The following is a 15,038-nucleotide window of genomic DNA, read 5'->3' as shown; positions in this document are numbered from 1 at the left end:
CTTTGAGACAAGCTCATCATCCTGTAGCCTTTTTTTCAAGGACCCTCTCACAGGCTGAATGACGACATCCACAATTGAAAGGGAAGCCTACGCCATAGTTGAGGCATTAAGAAAATGGCAGGACTACCTAATCAGACGCCACTTTAAACTTATTACTGACCAAAAATCAGTTGCTTTTATCTTCAACTCTAAGACTACAAGCAAAATAAAGAATGAGAAAATAGCGAGGTGGAGAATTGAACGATTTTGTTTCTCTTTTGATGTCAGCTACCGACCCAGCAAGGAGAACTTAACACCTAATGCACTGTCAAGAGTATGCTGTACGGCATCAAACAAGGATGGATTCCAAATGCTATATAACAATCTCTGTCACCCGGGCATTACTTGAATGGTTCATGCTGTGAGGTGTAGAAACTTGCTTTTTTCGGTGGAGGAGGTAAAAAGAATTACAAATTCCTGTCGAACATATGCTGAAATAAAGCCTCGATTTTATAAATCAAAAACTGGTGTTTTAATTAAAACAACACAACCATTCAAAAGACTAAATCTTGATTTTAAAGAACCACTACCAAGCAAAACAAGGAACCAATATATATTAACTGTTGTTGACGAATAATTACAGTTTCGTTTTGTCTTCCCTCGTTCAGACATATCAGCTACTGCAATTATACAATGCCTTTGCTTACTATTCACTGTTTTTGAAGTTCCTGCCTACATACATTCGAACTGAGAGGCTTCTTTCATGTCAGAGCAGCTTCAACAATTTCTACAGGAATGAAGAGCAGCTATAAACCAGACAACTCTCTACAACCCTAAGGATAACGGCCAATGCAAAAGATATAATGCCATTATTTGGAAGACAGTTCAATTGGCTGCATCAAATAATGGATGTTCGATTGATAATTGGGAAAATCTCCTTCCTGTCGCATTATACACCATATGATCCCTATTGTGTACCACCATGAATGGCACCCCACGCGAGAGGTTTTTACCTTTCCAGCAATGAAGTTTGGTGGGAGTATCGCTTCCATCTTGGTTCTCTCGATCCGGTACTGTGTTTCTGAGATGACATGCATGTTACACCAAGAACATTCCCTTAGTGCACGAGGTAGAGCTCATAAAGGTGAACCCCGAGTATGCTCTGGTATGACATGCAGATGGTACAGAGCTTAATGTGTCTCTCAGAGACTTAGCATCTGCTGGAGACATACTAGGACCGGGGACAACCCGAGGACAGACCAACTCCTCCTGACACTGAAGCTCTTCTGGAAGATCAAGACACTGAAATTGCTCCTGACATGTTGTCTAATGACACTGTTTCCATTGGGGCTCCGTCAGACATTTTGGATAGACCAACACCTGAATCCCTGACAGATGAAGGACTAGCACTAAAAAAAATGTGTTCATCCGGAGACTGACGCGGAACGGCCTGCTTTTCTGAGAAGGAAACATTTCACAGCAAGGTATTTTAGAGCCCACAGACAGGCTTCCTGTTTGAGTACTCTGACCCTGAATCATGGACTGCCGAGGGGACCACTGCGAGCTTGTAGGGAACCTGGACCTTTAAGGGACTTTCTTCCCTATGAGTGAGAAATTTGGTGAGGGAGAATGTTGTGAATATTGATTATCTCCTCTAATCCAAGCTATAAAAGCTGTGCATTTCTGCTTGTCAAGTAGACGAGTAGTAGAATTCTTAATTGAATAAAAGATTACCACACGGAATCTCTCGTCCTGTTTTCATTACCAGTTGTACAGTCAATTGGCACCTTCACAACTTTCAACTTTCTGCAACAATACAAATTATTTATATAACACTTATGTGTTACATATTTCAGAAAAAAACAAATAGACTGCCTACCAAAAACAATCACGGAATTAATATGACTATTCCTTCTTTCTTTTGTATTTTCGACTTTGGCCTGGAAAGATTTTATTCTAAAGTTATTTTTTAACTGTAAGTTTTCTTTGGAGTTCTGTAGAGAGACATGAAAATGTTGCAACATGAATCGATCTGTGAAGACTCCTCACAGCATTTATCTAACTTCATTTACTTATAAGCTTTACTCATGTATTGAACACTTTTGAAAAAATATTGTTTTTTTAGTTCATGTTAACAATATACTTGAACTTAAATGATTAACACACACACACACACACACACACACACACACACACACACACACACACACACACACACACATATATGAATGAAAAAAAGTCTACTTTTTACCATTTATTTGTATATGCTCTGTAGTTATATTTAACATACATCAAGCTTTATAAATAAAAGGATTGGTATAAATAAAGGGTGCAATATAATTGAATAAGCATGTTTTCTCCATAAACATCTATATATATAAAAGGCAAAAGAGGCACGCGCGTTTCTGTATGTCAAGCAAAGGCTTTTTTCACGGGGGTTCTCATGTGGGGGGGGTACTATTCTTTAGAACTTTTTATATACTCCCTAGATTATAATATCTACGATTTGTGAAGGGACTTTGTTATTTTGATCGACTTTTATAACATTCACGCTATTCCATCCTCTCGCGTGGTTGTTCGGCATTTTCATATAAAAGTGAAACTATTCAAAAGTGAAAGCAGCTTCCCGGCTTTTCTGCAAGGATGTCCAGAAAGCAATAAGCTTTAATCAATATGGGGGAAATCCCTCATATCAAACAATTGCTATTCATTTGAACACTCCTTTTTTTGTGGGGAGCTGGTTTTCCTCAACATCGTGAAACGGCAGAAACCTGAACTGGCTTTCAGCCAACGTTCATTTCTGCATCTGCATAAACTCATTCACTTAGCAAGTCAACTTTTTGATTGACATTGCTTAATTTGAACGCTTTTTATTTCCTATGGCCTCATAGCGTAGCGGTAAGATGTCACTTTTCTTTCACTTTCTTTTCCGCCTTCGCATCACGGGTTCAAACTTGCCTGCCTACTAGCATCCCCCCCCTTTACACCTCCAAACAATTCCAGATTAAAGGTATCCAAAGTAAAAACTAATGAAGTTAACGAGGTTATTGATAGTGCTCAATAAAAAAGAACAAGATATGTTTTTATTTCATTTTTAGGTAAACAAATCACATGGTCACAATAATAACAAATAATGACCTTCATCGAGTGACATAAACTTCTGATTCCATGGAGACATACCGTTGAAATGAGCATTAATGGATATTTTTTTAGTTCTTTTTTCTTCAGTAAGAACTTAATAAATTCTGATATTAAGAAATAATTGTTTCAGTTTCTTATTATGAAATTAGTTTTGCAGAACTAACTGCAAGAATTTGCTTTCTAAGAAACAAACTATCCTCTACGTATGTGCTTTCGAATGTGCCTTCTTTGCTGAGTTATAATGTTCAGTGCTGAAACAGAACGCCTTTTTATATGTTCAGTGCTAATGTGTCATGTGGAGTATTTGACATCCTGGATGCACAGAATTGTAGAAGTGTAGTGTGTTAGTAAGTAGAGCTATAATATGAGCAAATGTAAAAAAGATACCAGCTTGTAAGCTATTGTCTTTCTTCCTTTATTCATTTAGGTTACTCTTCCCTCTTTCTTTATGTCTTCTCCCTTCTAAGTGGAAATAGGATGCACCGAAATCAATTACTTTCTCTGGCATTTACACAATCATAGTAGGCGGTAGAAAACATTATCTCACATGCAAGTGTGAACTTGAGATTTCTCAATCAACGAAATAGATAAATCATTGCAGAAGCATGAATTTCCTAAATCACAGGAAGTTTGGCTGGCCAAGGAAAACTTTAAAGCAAATGATTGGACAAGACTACACAGAGTGAAATTTGGAGACTGCTGAACTTTAAGAAGTGACAGTGAGCTTGCATAATATCAGAAAACGCCTGACGCCTAAAAAATGTGATATTAAATAAATAGAAAAAAACAAGAATCAGGAGAATTCTTGTTCGTTTGAAATGGATTCTCTTCGCAAGCCTATGTGACGTAGCTGATTTCGACATAATCAGTTTCTTAATACTAACAAGAAAAAACAAGAGAGAATTCTTCAGATTAACAATGTATGTGGCTGTTATGTCATTACAAGAACAATATCAAGCACCCCAACAAAGAGATGACACACCCTAGAAACAAAACTTATGCCACACTAAAAATCCCCTAACCACTACTGCTCCTCTTTCTACAATTACAGCCAAATGAAAAAGGTGAAGACACACAGGCACATACATTCACACAATGAGACTCTAAACAAACACATACATATTTCTAATGTCTGTGCCTTTCAATATGTGACTTTAAAATATTTAAGGGAGATATTTGTCTTATTTATGCTGGATCCTCTCTTCAGATTTATTCAGGGTTTTTTTTTATATGGAGGCCCAGAAGCCACTCGGTGATAAGGGTTATTGCGTGTACAGTAATCAATGGGATAGTATCGTAGTAATTGTTGGTATTGGAGATTTGATAAAGTGTCTTACTTAAGAGGCGGTTCGTCAGGAATTTGTTTATGTTGAACTTGAAGACATCCAAATTGTAGTCAGGTGGGAAACAGGCAAACAGAAGAGAGTTCCACAGGCGTACACTTCTAAGAAAGAAGCTTTGTTCATGGAATCTACATTTTGATTTAGGCACATATAAAGAGTGGAGAAAATTATTGACAGTGGTTTCAGCTAGACGGGTGTTTATTGTGAAAGATTGGCAGGGATTGGAGCTCAGACGAGCACTTGCCATGGAAATAACGATAAAACAAAGATAGGCTTGTAACGTCTCTTCTGTGGGAGAGAGATTGTAGGGAAGAAAAAAGGGCAACCCCCCACTAAGCCACAAAGTCTATTTTGTACTCTGTCAAGGCAGGATAGGCTGTTTTTAGCAGCTCCTGCCCAAATGTAGCAGCAGTACTCCATCCTTGGACGTACTTAGCTTTTATATAGATAGAGAATTACATCAGTAGTGAGATATCTTCTGGAGCGGTAGAAGGACCCCACCATTTTCCCAGCGACCTTGGCAACAGACTTGATGTACGTGTTCCACTTCAGGTCAGGAGTAAAGGTCAAACCTAGAAGCTTGTCAAAACATGGAGCCTCCCCAAGACGAGACCCATCCATTTCAATTGATGCCAGATGGGGATCAGAGCGTTGATGATGTAAAGATAGGAGCTTGGTTTTAGATGCATTAAAAGTAACCAGAATCAGAGAGAAATTTGTCATTTATGGCCTTTGATATGTTGCCATAGATGGTCGTGTCATCAGCATAGATGTCAACGAATGATTTAAGTATGTGTTTCAGGAGATCATTGATGTAGATTAGGAAGAGAGTTGGGCCCAGGATGGACCCCTGAGGGACTCCAGCATTAATAATTTGGGCCTCTAATTTCTGCCCATCTACCACTACTCTTATGAGCCTATCAGAGAGAAATGATTTAATAATTGAGAAAACATTTCCAGTTACCGTAGCTGGAAATCTTGTGAAGTAGGCCTTTATGCCATACCTTATCGAAGGCTTTTGATATGTCAAGAGCAATTGCCCTAGAAAGGAAGCCTTTGTTGAGAGATTCACTAATCCTATATAACTGTTAGCACATCTGCTGTAGAACTAGCAGAACGGAAACCATATTGCGTGTCACTAAAAAGGTTATTTCTGCTGAGGTGGTTGACTCCTCTATTTAATATGGATTCCAGCAGCTTACTCATGACACACAAGAGACTTATTGGTCTGTACTGAGAGGGAGATGACTTATCACCTGAATTCTTAAATACAGGCCACACTGTTTTCCAGGGTGTTGGAAAGCACTTCTCCTTAAGGTAATGCTTAAACAGTTTTGTAAGTATGGGGGAAAGTTCTAGTTGAAGCTTTTTCAACACTATAATTGGAATGCCATCAGGGCTAGTTGCTTTACTGGAATCAAGGTTCTTGATTAGCTTGGCGACTTCATGCACAGATATTTGTATGTTGCATAGCGTGTTGTTTTTCATAGGAAGAAATACGGGGAGTTGATGGCCTTCATCGCATAGGGTAGAATTAGTTGCAAAGTTCTTGGCAAATAGTTTGGCCTTGTCTGATGCTGACGAGATGACCTCAGATCCATTAATAATGGTTGGGATAGGACGCATGCTTCTGTTCAGGATCCTATTTGTTATTTGCCAAAACTGGTGGGAACCAAGTTGCTGCTCAGCTACTTTGGATTTAACGGACTGAGCATATAGCTCTCTTGCATTTTTGATTACTCTTTTACAGTGGTTGCTGGCAGTCCTGAAAGCAGCTTTAGTCTCAGTACATCTATTATGTTGGTAGCTAGGGAAAAAGCGGGAGCAGCACATTCTGGGGAGAACCATGGCTGGCTATTAGGTTTTTGTTGGAATTTTTTGGATGGTATGAATCGATCTATGCCTACAATTAACCATTTGATGAGGTCTGATACTATAGAGGACACATCCATTTTAAACATGGAATGCAGAGGTAGATCAGATATGAATGTATGGAAGCTATCCCAGTCAGCCATAGATTATTGATATACAGTATGGTGGAGAGGTACGTCTGAAGACTTATTACATTTCATTTTTATTTTAACTGGTACAACAGAGTGGTCGGAGGATGCCAGAGGAGATAAAACGGAACATGAACATAGCTCAGGGGAAGTTGTGCAAAAAAAATCTAGAAGGCTTGCATACTGACCAGTAGTATCGGGCACACGGGTGGATTCATGAACAATCTGAGTGAGATCAAAGGCAATGGAGAAGTCATGACAGAACCTCCCCTCCTCATCTGTCTTATTTGAGTGGGTCAGCCATTCCACATTATGGACATTGAAGTCACCGCAAATGTGAATGTTAGCTGAAGGATGAGCAGACAGGATGTGGTCAATTTTCTCAGATATGCACTTAAAGATAGTAACCCTGCTGTTATGGGGGCGATGGAGGGCAAATATAAATGTGGTGCTGTAAGCAAGTGCAACCCGGAAGCACATCTAAGGTAAATTAGGGTCTTCTCTGGAGATATCCCTACCACATGGAAAACCATGTGTGCATACATCTTCTCATGCACAATCAAACACAAGAACAAACTCTTGGCTTCACTTTCTTTTGATATATGTGTATATTTTTTCTAATCCATCTCTCTCTAAATAAATATGAGTCCATTAAAAATGCTTCTTTCTTTTCACTATACAGTTCAATTTGTTCATGTTTCAGAATATGCTTTCCTTTGCAATATTTTGGACTTATAATGGGGTATGATCCCACACAGTCGGACGATTCTATTTATAAACGATGGTGCTAAGAACTGACGAATCAAATTAATTCACGTTCTGCTACCAACCAATCAGAAACCAGAATTGCTTCATAAATATTAAACCTTTTCTGGAGCAATTTCACATGTTCTTTTCCCGGGTTTCGACATGGTAAGAATATTTTGTTCTGTGGAACTGTCTACTACAAACAAGTCACCTCCCAGGACTTGTGTGTAACAGCGAACCATCTGAAACTGTTCTGAAACTCCAAATGGCTTACACTTCTAGAGTTTCTCTCTACCAACTTCTAATTACTCTTCTCGTTCTCTTAGAATGGGGAGATAGTTGTCTTCTCTATCCATGCAAATTTTAAGTGCTAAATTTTATCGATAGTTTTGTAGTGACATGGCAAATTAATCCATCATATTGATTTGTTTGATTTGTGGTGTTTTTTAATTTTAATCTTTAATTGTAAATATTTGTAGCAGTAGCAGCGGAACCTGATGATTTGAGATTTTGAATCATTGAAACTCAGTGCTGATTGGTGCTACCAGTAAACTTCCTTTCTGGCTTGGCCAATCAGAGGCCATCTTCCTGGCAAGCTGATCCCGTGACAGAGTTTACAAAAAGGTTAAATGCATGGTAACTCTCTTTTCCTTTCCAGCTGACAACACACTTCATGGGGCTCGAATCATTCCCCAAACTTCTCTCTTGAGGCATAACAGAATTCACCCAGACCGTTGGCTCTGTTTTTTTTTTAAACTGCATTTTCATCCCAAACAAGGCAAGGCACAGAGCCAGTTTGATTAATATCTGGGACATAATTTGCAGAGATGCTATGAAGGAAGTTGAGCAGCAAGATGTCAGTTTACATTACATTTGAACTTCTGCATGTCAGTACAGTCAGGGAAGCAGGAACCCGGAAGGGAATTCCAAAGTCTAGCAGTCCCAGAGAAGAAACTATTAGAGTAGAAGGCTTTCTGGTATCTGATGATCTCTACTATTTCGGGGTGGAATTTTGCTGTTTGTTGGGTTTGTCAGGTGTATTTACCTAGAGGGGGTACAAGGGCTTGTAATTCGTTAGAGTACCTACCATTAAAATACTTATAAAACAGGCAGAGGGATGCAACATTTCATCGATGGGAAAGAAGCTGAAGCCTAACTGACAGTTCGGAACCTATTAGGTTGGTGACTCTCTTTTGAACCCGGTCCAGGAGTGAGAGACTTGTAGCAGATGCACCAGCCCAAATGTGACAATGCTCGTACATAGGCGAATGGTCGCCATGTAGAAGTACAGGACACTCTTAGGCGTAAGTAGTTTTCTAGCACAGTAGAGAGATCCCACCTTCTTTGCAGCAGCCTTAGCAATACTCTCGATGTATCTGTTCCAACTCACATTCCCTGTGAATGTTAAGCCGAGAAATTTGAATGAAGTACTTTCAGGTAATGTATCATTAGCCATGGCTATTAGTGGTTGAGAAGGTTTCTTGCAATTATTAAAGGAAAGAAGTTTAGTCTTGGCAAGATTGAATGTGACCATCCATTTTTGTCCCTATTCCACTACAAACTGGAGGTCTTCCTCTAGGATGTCTGCTATTGCCTTGGATATGTGTTCATTCATTTTCCCCTCATGTTTGTTATAGAGTGTGGTGTCATTAGCAAATATACCCATCTCAGAGTTTATTTTATTCGGGAGGTCATGTATGAATATCCAGGGCTACTGTCTTAGCCTCCCCTGCTTTATCCAGTGCATGGTATACACGTTAAGAGATTACAGTTAGGGTATCTGCAGTAGAACAGGCTTGCCTAAATCCATACTGGGGGTCGGACATAAGTTTAGCAGCTGTGAGGTGATGGACTAAAGCTTGATTAATTATGGCGAAAACAGGCAGAAGGTGAATGGGTAATGGGGTGATAATTTAATGGGTCAGTTCTTTCGCCAGAATTATTGTAATCTGGTACAACTGAAACAGTTTTCCAGCAGTCAGGAAAGCAAGATTCGTTAAGGCATTTGTTGAAAAGTTTGGAGAGAACTGGGGTGATTTCAGTATATTCTCTCTTAGCTGTGGTTATTTCTTTCTTACAATTACTTCTAGCTTCTATAAACTTTTGTCTATTTGTACTGGACTTATGTCAGATAAATCTGCAGTATGCATGCTGCCATTGAGCAATGGCAGTTATACAAATAGAAGTAAACCATTGGGGAGAGTGGGGTTTGCTATAGAAATTCCGAGTGGGGACAAATGCTTCAGTTGCCTCTTTGAACCATTCAGTTATCTCATTTACGCACTGTTCCGCAGGAAGAGAAAATATATTTCCCCATGGAGTATCTCTGATGTGATCCTTGATAGGATCCCAGTCAGCCTTATTGTAGTACCTTGTCATTTTGAGCAATGACTTGTCAACTTGGGGTTGAGAGTTTAGGGTGATGTCTGTCATTATCATAATATGATCAGCATTCCCGAGAGGGCAATGGGTATTTGTTACACAGTCCTCAGGAACTGTGGTCAGAAATAGATTCAGAAGTGAGGCTTGCTGGTCCTGATGATCTGAGAGACGGGTCAGGACCGTCTGTGTCAAGGAATGGGATATAGAAAAGTTATGTGTGATGCAACCAGCTGTGTCTGTGAAGTTAGGTTTGACTTCGTCAAGGAGAATCCATTATGGCTGGACTGTAACTTCAACACACATGAATACTTTTCTCTTCCAACAGGACTCTCAAATCTTTGATCTCTGTTCATATACATGAACTCATATTACTACTAACCCTCTTCTCCTTTTTTACATTCTTACTAACGAAGATAATCAATAAACTTGTTTTTAAATGTTAGAATGGCACCTTGCCTTTGCTTTCTACATATTAATTTGTTTTCTCATATTTTGTAAACTATTTTGCAAAGAATAATTTGTGTTTTGATTATGATAAATTTCTTTTTTTTTCATTTATTTTGCAAATATGAATTTACTTATAACAAAAACAAACAGTGTTTATTAAAAAATGCTGCCATCCCGACTTAGGGTTAATGGACGATATGTTTTAATTTTTTCAGAATGAAAAAAGAAATCTGAATCAAACAACAAATTAATACAGTAGAATAATTTTCACTATCACTACTTAAAAAAAAAACAAGAAACTACTCGATAAAATTTGGCAGCTATTTTGGGAACTAACCGTCTCAATATAACTCCATGATGAGCGCATCTTTCGACTCCACTCCTAACTGCATAATTATTATAAAATGTAAAGTAAAAAATTTAATATGGTGTTATTATTTAGGTACGAAAAGACATGATTCGTTATTAAATCCTGGGCATCGCCAAGTACACCTGGTCGATGGACTAATGAAAGTCTCTGGTTGAACTAAAATGTTCACTCTCCAAGTATCTGCAAACTACACGCTGATTGGCCAATTGCGCGTCCCCCCCATCCCCACGTTCATAGTCTATCTTGTATTACTTCCCTTCTCTTTCTCTGTCTCTATATTAAGCTGACACACACACACACTCACAACATGGTGGACTTATCTTATTGCTTGTGTTGTGCGAAAACAATTATTACTCAAAACAACGCTGGTCAATTCTCTTCTTCTCATTCTCTTGTTTTTATTTGTTTCTTTTCTTAGCTTTTCCAATTCCTATTTTAAAGAACTGTCAGCACCGACTATGACTGACCAATTAACTGGATTACTTAACGTTTGGATTCTTCGGCAGGAAGAGACGTAGGTAAAACATTTCTTCATTGAGGGAGAAAAAACAATTCACAAAGCTTACTATTTTGTTTTTATTTTATTTACACTCTTTATTTTAGTCAATAGTGCAACAAATGCATATCTACTTCCGCTTAAATTCTTCAAATCAAAGCGTCCATTATTCCTGAGGTAGTTGGAACGCGAAACAACAAAAACGGAAATGAATTTCCAGCGTTTGATATCCGATAAAAAAGAAAAAATACTTGCAGAGCTCCCGAAAAAGATTTTCTTGCTTTTATGACATTTGAATATATCGTTTCAAATTTTCTAATTTATTATACCATCCGCGACTTGCTGGGTCAGTATTTGTTTGACATATTATTATTGAATTATTTGGAAATTCCAAAACGGTTTCATAAATATTTAGAATTCCAAGTTACGGCTGCAATTGCTGCTTTCAAGTAAACATAAACAAATATTTATTCTTCTGATGTCATAATATACCCACTTGTTTTTTTGTTGTTTGTTTTTACATATATAATCAAAGTCATTCCATTTTTATCAGCACTTCTGATAAAGTGTGCACGATGACAAACAAATGACAGTGTTAGTATTTACTAAAACGATACTTATGCAGAACACTAATCGTGTTTTTGTTATTTTTTCATAGGATTTTCACGTTAACTTCATATCTTTTGTTTATTCAATTGTTAGGTGAAAGTACAGAATAGTTAGAAAACACGCTCCTGAGTTTCTAAATAATGTTATTTCAGCACGGCCCGTATTTTGCATACTAACACTATCATGGTGTGTGTTACTATTACGTATTCATGTTTTGCTTGCAATCAAATTTGATCTTCCACTTTAATTTTGATAAGTTAAAGATAATTTAATTAAACCCTAAACAAAGATATAAAGGTATTTACGTCCTAACCCAACGTAGTATAAACACCAATCTCCGATGTTAAGAACGGCTTTCGGAATAAACGCCCCCAACCTCGAAAGCCGTTCTTAAGAAGGGGAGCTTGGGAGTGTTTATATTACGCTGGGTTAGGTCGTAAAAAATACCGAAATAAGTATACTTTTAATAACTGGATGTACAGAAAGAGACTAATAGCTGTATGAATAAAGCTAAGATGATTTTTTTGATACGGATATTATTTTGTCTCCTGTTTAATCACGAGTTCAAGAAAAGATAAGAACAGCTTGACAAAAAATATTTGATTTTTATAAATTTGGCTTGATTTTCATATCAAACTAGAAGACTTGTGCCAGTAACACTAAAGTCGGTATCTCAGAGTTCTACCTATTTACGTTAGATTTTTTTTAATATTAAGATTGTCATTTCGAAATCTTAACTTGTTCTGAGGGAGGTAATTCTGTTCTTATAAAGTAGTTTTAAGAATCATTTTTTTTTTTTTTTTTTTTTTTTTTGTTTGGTACTCATGCAGAGAGTGATCCGTGCTGAAATGATAACGTTATTATTTAAAAAGCCATTCTTAACATGGAGAGGGTGTTTTGTACCTATTCTGTACTCTAATCTTACAATTGAATAACTAAACAAAACTTTAATTATTAAACGTGGAAATACGATTTTAAAAAAATAGAGCGGATTTACTCTCTGCATTAGCACCCTTTTTTTCTTACAATTACTCGAATGTTTTTGTTAAAGAAAAATTACGATATCGTCGCATTTTACATTTTTTATTATAAAACCTTAAGTTATTAAGATTCGCATTCCCTTGTTTACAAAAGCTTTCTGTGATATTGACGATAGGCAAATTTTAATTATGAACATTTTTTTTTTTTTTTTTTTTTTTTTTTTTTTTAAGGAAACATGTTTTTTGGTGCTTATTCAGAAACACTTTATTATTAAAATGAATATTAAAATGGCTTCAACCTTCACTAATCGGTTAACCCCCCCCCCAAAAAAAACAGCAAATTTGTTTTTCCGAAAATAAAACTACTTAATCAGTTTGATTTTTTTTTTTTTTTTTTTTTTGATTGTACATAAGTTTCTTATATGTGCCAATCTAAATTAGCACCAAATAGTTTCTTCCCTTAGAACAATGAGTTAAGATTGCCAAGATAAAAAAAAAAAAAAAAAAAAAAATCCCGGGTCAACATTAAGCTTGGATGAAGAATCCGCAGTGCATTCTGCATCACGTTTACAAAACCATGAACAGGTAGACCCCCTACCCCCAGTGTATATTTTAAAATTCGAAACTAAAACCATGCCGATTATCCACAAGTGTCTTTAAATTCTATCTTGTGAATGTCTATTACACAACAATAACTGGCGTGTTCTTTTAAATTTTTTTATTTAATTTATTTTTTACCATATTTGGATTTTCATCTTAATGTCCCCAGCGTTTCATCCTTTATAACCTCCGACCTTCTTCAGATATCTTTTCGAATTAATCAAAAGGATAGAAAATGTTGGTGCTTATGCACTTTTGTTACCGCGGTATTTTTTTTTTTAAAATAGTATTTTCAAGTTAGATCCAAGTTTTACGATATCTTATATTAAGTGAAAGTAGAGAATAGTTAGAAAGCATCCTCCCTACCCATGTTAAGAATGGCTTTCTAAATGTTATATCAGCACGGTAACAAAAGTTCATGAGTACCACATTTTTTTCATTCAGTCGGAAGTAGTTTTCTTGTATATAAAAAAAATAAACTGTCAAACCAGAAAAATGTCCGACTCTGCCAGCAGTGTTTTAGTTGCTGATGACTTCCGGTGAGTTTGTTTCCAAAATAATTTTATTAGATTAAAATATAGTATATTTAAGAAAGTCCCCTCAGCATGTTAATATCTTTCTAAATGTTATTTCAGCGTCGCCCGTAAACTACACAAGATTTAAAAATTAAATCCCACCTCTTCGCCATTTACATAAGAGTGAGTTAACTCTTTGCATGCCGCGACTAGAACTCTCCTAAAATAAACACAAAACCATTTGAAATGCACGAGTGTCCTGTGTCTGGCTTTGTTAACTATTCTGTACTTTCATCAACTTATTCAGGTAAGTAGAAAACTAGCGTATTTTACCTTTTATAACCTTTTATTTATTTATTTATTTATTTTTTTTTTTTTACCACATTTTCGTTCTGTTGTCTATACTGTAAAATGCTTCTTTCATTTAACAATTTAATAAATATTAGTACAAAATAAATTAAACTACATGCGTTTCGTCTATTGGGAGGGGGGGGGGTTAGATCAACACAAATGAAATTAATTTGAAATCCAATCTGACATTACATCCAAATAAGCATCAAATCGTGTTTAATAAATGAAAACGGATGACCATTTTTCTTCGATATTTTATTATTATTATAACTGATAACGGCAGAAATAAAAATTCTTGTTGATTTAACGTTTTAAAATTATGGTGATTGTGGCGTCTTAAAAACAACTCTTAAATAGTGTACGTAACCGGCTTGTCTTTCCTTTATTTTTATGTCGTTTATGTATTTTAAGGTATGCAATTTAATTTTTATTAATTTATTACAATTAGTTTTAATAGTAAAAACAAAAAACATTCTCCGAGTTTTCTTTTTTTTTTTTTTTTTTCTCCTGTCCGGCATACGATTTCATTCATTCATTTGCATTCCCACGCTGGCAGAAAAGGGATCTGTCTGATTACTGGTTTAGCGTGTAGTCATGGACAAACTTTTTTGGTGCTAGGGCAGTGCATTAGTAATGCACTTATTAATTTTGGTACTTCTACATTTTATTGCTAAAAATAGACACCATTTTTTTTTTCGCGCACCTGTTGTTAAAATCCGAGGGAGAAATCAGTAAATGTTTACTTTGACTACAACAGAACAGTAGAACACCGAATAATTTTTTATTTATTGGTTTTCGGGGTCGCTGACAACGAATATATTCAAACCCATCTCAAATTTACTGTTTGCATGGTATTAACCCCTGGACCTTCGCACTATTTTGCGCCATATCACCGTATTTGTTAACGCTACGCCTCAGCAGCTCTTATTGAAATGTACGTGCGTGCACACGTGCGTAGTCACGTGACCTTTCACAAGACGCATGGATACATGGCGGACATTTTAAATGACAAGAAAAAATAGTTTTCATTTCATTAGTAATTTAGATGAAATACTTTAAATAGAAAGTAAAAAAATAG

At 36.5% G+C, this 15,038-nt stretch overlaps 1 protein-coding gene across 10 annotated transcripts in view; it reads left to right on the top strand.

Moving 5' to 3' along the window:
- The first annotated feature begins 10,630 nt into the window (after positions 1–10,630).
- Positions 10,631–15,038, top strand: part of LOC145279904 (putative E3 ubiquitin-protein ligase RNF144A-A) — a 136,537-nt gene continuing 132,129 nt past the window's right edge. For 2 of the 10 annotated variants that reach the window (XR_013868480.1, XM_080131446.1), the window contains exon 1: positions 10,679–10,923. The gene's annotated coding sequence lies outside the window, so the exon portion shown is untranslated. Of the gene's footprint in view, positions 10,928–11,172; positions 11,252–13,729; positions 13,917–15,038 lie in introns of those variants that run through there. The other 8 variants (XM_080131449.1, XM_080131454.1, XM_080131453.1 and 5 more) reach the window with 8 other exon arrangements.

The sequence above is a fragment of the Euprymna scolopes genome, chromosome 7, assembly GCF_053919585.1.
Source record: "Euprymna scolopes isolate OS-2025 chromosome 7, ASM5391958v1, whole genome shotgun sequence".
Classification (NCBI taxonomy): domain Eukaryota; kingdom Metazoa; phylum Mollusca; class Cephalopoda; order Sepiida; family Sepiolidae; genus Euprymna; species Euprymna scolopes.
The sequence above is the reverse complement of the archived record's forward strand: the minus strand, read 5'-3'. Positions and strand labels throughout refer to the sequence as shown.